Source organism: Gossypium hirsutum, chromosome A02 (genome assembly GCF_007990345.1).
Source record: "Gossypium hirsutum isolate 1008001.06 chromosome A02, Gossypium_hirsutum_v2.1, whole genome shotgun sequence".
NCBI lineage: Eukaryota > Viridiplantae > Streptophyta > Magnoliopsida > Malvales > Malvaceae > Gossypium > Gossypium hirsutum.
Genome location: NC_053425.1, coordinates 97,732,282 through 97,741,184, shown reverse-complemented (window position 1 = coordinate 97,741,184; position 8,903 = coordinate 97,732,282).

The window sequence follows — 8,903 nt, the reverse complement described above, 5'->3', positions numbered from 1 at the left end:
ACTATATATGTCTTAATAGAGTGAGTACTGTTATATTAATTACATTGGTTTTATTAAACATTAACTTAAACAGGTGAAAATATTTTCAACCAAAAAAGTGGGGCAATTATGCCAAATGGAGCCATAAAGTTTTCAATGAGGTTGATGTAATAAAGTTTCTTTAAATCTGATTCTTTTGTTCATGTAAGAAAGAAAAAATTTGCAGTCTAGGAACACATTTTCCTTTAATCAATTTGTTAGACTTAGAGAAATAATATACAATTGATATTTCCTTCTTTATCTATAGTTTTCCTGAAAGTAATGTATGTAACATTTTGATGCTATATATTTTTTGCAGTTATTGTTTATTGTCTTCCATGTTTCTAAAACAATTTATTCTTTTGTAACTCTATTTTTAATAACATAATTTCAAAAATAGTCCCTAACATTTAACTGATTAGTCAGCTTAGTACATTTAAAATGAGTTGCTTTGATAACATAATATAATATCACATATTTAGATTTGACGATCGAGTCTGGTGTGAGGTTTCACATACCATATATCCAAGGAAGATTAGAGATTTAAATTCGTATTTATTCTTAGGTAAATTTTGGAACTTATTTTGAAGGTGATTATGGGTGTTGGATATTTGTTGTTGTTATGTGGCTTTTACATTTGGCAAACCACTAGTATTAGTGGTATTTTTTTTATAAAATTTATTTCTTTCTGAGAAATTATTTTTTTGATAAACATTATAAATTTTATTTGTTTTATAGGAAAACTCTATGCTACATACTTTTTCAACACAAATGACTTAACTATTACACCCTCTATAAATTGGAAGGAGAAAGAAGCTAGAACATTGGTGACATAAGAGATGGTTTTGTTTTTTAGGTGAAAAATGGTTTTGTTTTTTAGGTGAAAAATTACAAACGAATATTGATTGTTTATTATAAGATTGTTCCATCCAAAAACAATAAATAGCTACGAAAAATAGAGAAAGAGATCATATAATAGGTGATGACACAACCTGAATGTACAACTCCGTGCAGAGAAAATAGAATTACACAATACAATGGTGGTTTGTAGGGAGGCCCTCCTTCAAATTCTAAGGAAGGTTTAAAGGATCTTTCTATAAGGAATTTAAACTGCAGGCATTAATTGTTGGATATGGTTCTAAAGATTCATGAAGTAAAAGATAGTGAGTCAATTGATAATCATATACTAAATGCAATACAAAAAATCCTAACGCATTTGTGAGATTAATTTACATGATTCATATCCATTGATTTATCGAATTCTTTGAAGATGTTTATGAGATTAATTTGCATCTTATGTATTATTTGATCAAACACCTAATATAGCAATAGTTGTTGAGTGGTTAGCACGCTTTCATCTTGTAAACACTTACGAGGGAGAATTAAGACAACTTTTGCGTGTATTTTGTTAAATTTATAAAATAAATCTAAAATATAACTTAATAAATCAGGATCTGTCATGTCAAATCATCAAGAATAAATCAAGAACAAAACCCTGAATCCATGAATTTCTTAAAGTTTTACCGGATCTTGGGGATTTGATCTTCCAAATTAGTACACGAGAAGTTCAAAGAATATCTGCTCTCTCTTTCCTAATGATGGGATATTAGAAAAGATATCTTGTGTGTAATTTGGGGACCATAACCTTAATATTTATAACCTTGGCATATTAGTTCTAATAAAATTCTAATTAGCCCATAATTAATTAGAATTTGATTAGAACTTAATTACTAAAGTATCTACACATATTTGACCCATACTTTATTTAATAATTAAAGCCCAATAAAATTTTAACCAAATTAGATCACTTTTAATTTGGGCTAACCTATCATAAGAGTAAATAATAACATGTAATTACCCTTATTATATATGTGATGTCCATATTTTCCAACAATCTCTCACTTGGACCACATATATATAATAATTACTCTATAATTACATGTCATTATATAACCTTATGAGCTCAAAATTTTACTATCATATCCAAAAGGTATTCCGAACAATCTCGTCCATTAATTATGTTAACATAAAACCAATACGACTTTCGTTACATATATCGTAACTAAATCCATCCATGATCACATATATTAACACAACCAATTGACAAAGATCAAGTATAGATGTGTAGCATGGAAATTACATGCAATATGATCTAAACATGTATATTTCCAACAGGTCCTCCTTAGTGAGATCAAACCTTACCAAAATCAGAGTGTGAATAAACCAAATAAACTTTATTTTTACAGAAAATAAACTTAATATCTTTAAACTGAAAATGTGTCTATAACATAAAAGCATTTAAAAAATACAAACTCCCACTAAAACCAAATATCCTTTAAATGACATTACACCCATATGAGCAGTATGCTCTTATAAAACCTTTGGTGTAGTTTCTTAGTAAGCGGATCCGCAATCATGGAGTTTGTCCTAATATGCTTTATAGGCACCTAACCACTTTGAACTTTTACTTTAACAACAAGGAACTTAAAGTCTATGTGTTTTGACTTTGATGTACTCCTGTTGCTATTGGAATAAAAGACTGCAATTTGTTTTCACAATTTGCACCTTAGTGAGAAAATCTTGTATCCATATTCCATCAAAATCGGAGTCTGTATACCTGATGATCTCTAACTGATTAGACCTTCGATATGTGAGCATGTAATCTTTTGTTCCCTGAAAATACCTTATAACCCTCTTGGATGTTATTCAATGGTCCAAACTAGGGTTGCTTAAAATATCTGCCTAACATCCCAATAGTGCACACAATATTCCAATGTATACAAACCTGAACATACATTAGACTTTCTACTACTAAAATGTAAAAAATCTAATGCATTTTTTTGTAATCTCAAAATCATTCTTAGGGCATTGATTAAGGCTATACTTATTATTAACAAGCAGTATGTCATTAACATATAAAACCAAATATAGAACCTTACTCCTACTAAACTTATGGTATATACGATTATCAATAAAATTCATCTCTAAACCGAATAAGATAATCATTTGGTAAAATTTGTAATATTATTGACGAGAAGTTTGCTTAAGCTCATAGATGAAGTTCTTTGCAAATCATTAACTTTGCATCATTAGACACAAAGCTTTCTAATTGCACCATATAAATGTATGATCAATGTTACCATTGAGAAACCATTAACTTAATATTCATATGATGTAGCTTAATGTCAAAATATTCCACTAAAGCCATTATAACCATTTCTCTAGTGGACCTTTTTAATGACATTCATTCTTAAGGTTGTTGAGTTTGTTCTTCTGGAACAATACCTCATATTGAATAATGAGTTGTTCAACATTGTCTTATTGAGATTCTAGATTCACTTCTTAATCAATAATAGGTATGAGAACCTAAACATCATGAAAAATGATAGTAAGAACTGAGTTAGAATCCAGTTCCTCCTCAAAAGCAATGTCTCTAACCTTATTTCTCCCCCCAAACTCAACATCCTCAAAAAATATTGCAATTCTCATCTCAAAAATATTCGTAATTGTGGGATCATAAAACTCATAGCCCTTAGATCGCTCAGAATTTCCTTGACCCTTATACTTTATAGACATCAAAGAAGTCAAAAGTGATGTCATTTCAACATTATCGTTTTTAGCAAAACGTTTCTCGATTTCGTCAAGGAAACTTTGGCCTGAGTAATCTTTTTAGATTCTTTGCCCCTAAAGGCTTATGAAATGTTGTGCTTCATGATCATTAGACTCTTGCAATTTGAACGATCCCACCTCTCAAAATCCATTTTAACATAGGGGGTGCTTTCTGCAGTAAGAGGTTCGAGTAGTTCTTCCTTTAGTGTAAGGTCTATGTTCATACAGCCAAGCACTATAAGTAAGTGCCTTTTCCATTCATTGAAATTAGTCCCATTAAGCATGGGTATAGAATTTATATTAGCAGATATTGTGGCAGTAGAATATGAATTAGCTAAATATAGAACAAAATAAAAATAAAAATAAGCTCACATCAATATTCATAAGTAAACAATAAATTCAGGATAATGGCTAATCCCATCTCAAGATACCAAACACAACATTAATATCAAGTCTTTGGACAGTAATATTAACAGTAAGCGGTACTCTTGTTGTAGCAATCAAACATTGACAATAAATTATGTCAAATAATGAATTAATCTTTGGACTAACATATTACTCACATAAAGTACCTTATAATTATCACACACTTATCGCCACAGATGTCGTTGAAATTTTGCCAAATATTAAATTCCCTTTGGGTCAATTAATAAACGCATGAATTACAAAAACATATAATCATCTTGATATTTTAAATAAATTAATCTACACAAAAGAGGCCACTTTGGCAGCATTTTGTTTCAAGTAATTTATTTAAAAATATTAGACATCCTTAATTAAAACCTAAAGCCAAAATCTGAATTTATTTGTTTCAAAATATTTTTTTTTTAAGTTCATCTTTCAATCAAATTAAAAGATACTAGTATATGTATATGTATATATAGCTATCCCAAAAGAACATATAGTGAAGTGGGTAAATATAATAATAGTTAAATAAATCATAAACTATAAACAATTTTACATAAGACTTCAAATTTAAACCAAAATAATTTGAATAAAGGTAAAACTCATCTTAAGATATCGGACACTCCATTAATATTTCATCTTTGGACAAAATATTAACTTGTAAGTGATATCTCGGTGTAGTAATCAAACATTAACAATAAGAACATGCCGAACAATAAATCTTCCTTTGGGCAAATTTATTACTCACATGTGAAACCGAATAATCGTCACATGTTTATCACCATAGTTGCACATGTAATATTATTAACCTTCATTTGGGCCGATCAATATCAACATAACTTAAGTTACATGCACAAAAACTTTTATATTTTAAAACAAAATAATTTATACAAAAAAATCACTTTGGTGACTTATTGCTTCAATTAAGTTATTTTAAAATATATATAAACATACTAATATTTAAATTTAAAATTTTCCCAATAGTCAAATGTCAAAACTATTTTTAAAATAGTCCATATTATAGTCCGTATTAAAATAAATTTATGGTCAATTACGGTATTACCTTCTGTTAATTAAGTAATTGTTTACAATATACTTAAATACTTCAAAATTTTTAACATATATGTATAAAGCAAGATGCAACATAAAAGGCTATATTAAATATTAGGCCATAATTAAATTTAAGGAACATATTTATAAAAATTTTAAAATTTATTTATTTTGCTAATGTCATGTTAGTATTTGTTGACTAATTTAGTAACCATTAATGATCACGTCATCAATTCTATTAGAAATTAATTGTCAACATCAATTAAATGATTAATTTAGTCAATTTATAAGTTTAATGGTTTAATTGAGTACAAAAGGTTTGAGGGATTAAATTAATATGTTGAAGTAGTTCAAAGGCTTATGATACCATTTAACCTTTAATTTATCCAGAAATAAGTCATGTTGAAACAAACAAAAATAATCCACATATGTTGTGTTGAATGGTAAGAAGTTCAATAACCTTTAACAAGGTCTTAGATTTGAATATTGTAGTTCGAAAAAATGAATTCGGAAATATTTCGTCCTTGTTTTGATATTCGATCCAACTTAATTTTAAATTTAATTAATGCATGTTATTGTTGTCAATACCAAAAAGTTTAAAAAGATATATTTTCTAATCAATAATAAAATTTTTTTGATTTCTCTCCGTTTTGATATTAAACAAATTGGCCCCTCTAAAAAATTAAAATAATTTGATCACTCTCAAATTTGAAAGCTAGAAATTAAGGACAATTAATCACAACTTTAATATTTTTGGTCAAATGCACTTAATTTTTATTGGTATAATAACAAATTTATCACTCAAAGTTTATTATGCATTCTACCAATTTGGTGTTTATTTGACAAATTTAGCTTGTGACATTTACACACTTTATCAATTTAGTCCTGATTTAACAAATTTAGTTTACAACATTTACACAAAACATAGAAACATTGAGGGCTAAAAATTGTAATTATATAAAGAAAAATTATGTACAGAAAATATTAATGTCATGATTAATTGTTGTTAGATACTCACTTTCGAAATTGACAGGATTAAATTAATGTAATTTTTTTTTTTGGTGATAAACATAAAACTTAAAAACTTACAAATAAACTATTGAGGGAATGTAGCAATCATATGCTTGTCCCTATCAATAAGACTACCCTTTTGGAGAGACATCAAACACTTGTATGTTAGCTTTTCCAATTAAAGCTTGCTTAGCTAGATAATATGCCACTTGATTATGTTCCCTCGGAATGTATCGGGTAAAGACCACTGATTTTCCTGAGTTAAAATATAGTGAATGCGCCAAATTAGAGTAGAATTAGAATTTGTAGAAGAACTTCAAATAATGGCTTTGATTACTTCCAAACTATCTAAAAAGATGATAATTTGGTCATGTCCTCTTCGTTGAACAAGTTTGAGGCCATCGAGAATGCCCCAAAGTTCCGCATAAAAAAATGAACATTTATCGAAGAATCTATGAAAACCAGCAATCCAGTTTCCTACTTTATCACGAAGCACCCCCTGCTGCAGCGAGTCCAGAATCTAGATAAACTGCTCCGTTAGTGTTGAGAAAAACTCGTTCCTCAGTGGAATGTGCCTCAGCGAGATGATTGATACAGATAGAATTATCAACTTGAGTTAAGGAGAAATATTGAAGTGCCCAACCAAGAGACCCTTGGACCATTTCTTTTGAGCTCCATGGTTTGCCATGAAAATTGTATAAATTACGATTTTTCCAGATACGCCAACTTAGTAGTCCAAAAAGACAAGCCAAATTAGCTCCCCTCGTGAATCATGATGTTCACCTGCAAATTTAAAAGAATCCAATCCTGAGAAAGAATAGAGAAAAATTAGAGAGGTACGTACCTGGATTAACCTGGGCCCAAACATTCTTAGCAGTAGGACAGTCACGAAGAATATGTAGAACATCTTCCGAAATGTGTCCACAAATATGACAAGAGGCATCATCTGAAAGTCCCTTCCTAACTCTTTCCACATTACTTAGAAGTCTTCTTTGTAAGACCGTCCAAAAAAGACATGAATCTGTTGAGGGCCAGGATACTTCTAAACAATCTTCTATTTATCATCTCTCGAATTGCAAACTCCCTCATTAAGGACCTTATAAGCAGATTTAACAGGAAAAGCACCAGACGAAGTGTGATTCTAAGCAATTCTATCAGGACCTTCAGAAAAGTGAGGTGGATGGATGCTTTTGATAACTTGAATCACATCTTCTGATAACCAAACCTGAAAAAGATCAAGGTTCCAAGAACCATCCTCTAAAATCATCTCTTGCAGAAGACAGTCGGCATTCAGGTTACTATTAAGGGGGATGTATTGGCATAGAGGTCCGATATCGAGAATCTAAGAGTCCTTTTAGCATTAAATTTTGTGGCCATCTCCAATGGACCAGTGCAAGTTTCTCTAAAAAGTGCCAAATTTTTGAAAGAGACTTCTAAAAAAAAGAATACCTCTTCCTATCTATACAATCAGGTACCTCGTCTCTGATTTGATACTTCAACCTGATCACATGAACCCAAAAAGCTTTCTTATCTGACACCAATTTGAAGCACAATTTCATTAGAAATGAAATATTTTGATCACGTAGTTTCCTCATTCCTAAGCCCCCACACATTTTTGGTTGACAAATAGAATCCCAACCAACCAACGACATTTTTTTATCCTTTTAGAAGACCGCCAGATGAATTGTTTAACTAGAATTTCAATCTCATCTTGAGTTTTCCTAAGAATCATTATGGATTGCATGAAATAACTAGGAATAACTAAAAGAACTAATTGGGCCAAAGTGATACGTCCAGCTAACGAGAGTTTTTTGGCTTCCCAACTTTGAAGCTTACCGCACACTTTCTCCACCATAAACTGAAGAGTACTACCAATAACCCTTTGGTGAAAAAGAGGAACTCCAAGATAATGGCCAAGATTATGAACCCGTTGAAAACCAAACATAAAACTGATCGTATATAACGACCTAAATTTCACGGGCACCAAAAAAGTGAGTTTAGGGCTTCCGTCTTAGGAAAATGAGTTCGTAAATATTTATAAAAAAATATTTACAAAGTTAGTTGTGAGTTGAATTAGATTTTAATCAGGTGAATTTATTTTTAATTAGAAGTAATTAGTAGAAAGGATTAATTTGAATAGAGCATAAAAGCTTAATCATAGAATAGAGAAAGGATAAATGATTAAATTAGTAATTAAACTAAATTAGTGACATGTGTAAGTTAGAAAATAAATACATGTGTATTTAAATTATTAGTACAAATGTATATAATATATAAATTTACTTATAAATTAAGTAAAAGATATTTACTTATTATTATTATTATTATTATTATTATTATTATTATTAATTGAGATAATGACAAATGTATGGTGATGAATTATTTCATGTGTACATATGTGTATGAATATACATGTAGTACTTTTATTTATATTAATTAGATATTTATAATTAATTATTAATTAGTAAATGAAAGAAATAAAAGAAAAAAAAAGGTGCAGAGAAGTTACGAAAATTAGGAGAAAGAAAGAAGAAAAGAAAAGAAAAAGGAGAAATTAGGGTTTAAAAGTTTGGAAGTAAAATTGGTAAGTCAATTAAGTCTCTTTCTTAGTGATTTTGATATTTTTGAAGTTCTAAAGTTGAATACTTTTGAAATTTGTGTGAAAATACTAAAAGATGATAGACTTTTAAGTAGGGTTTATGTTGAACTAATGATGAAATTGGGGGTTTAATTGATAGAAATTCAAAATTATGGAAAAATGATAAAAATTTGATGGTTATATTAAAGTTTTGATGGAAATTGAATAAGGA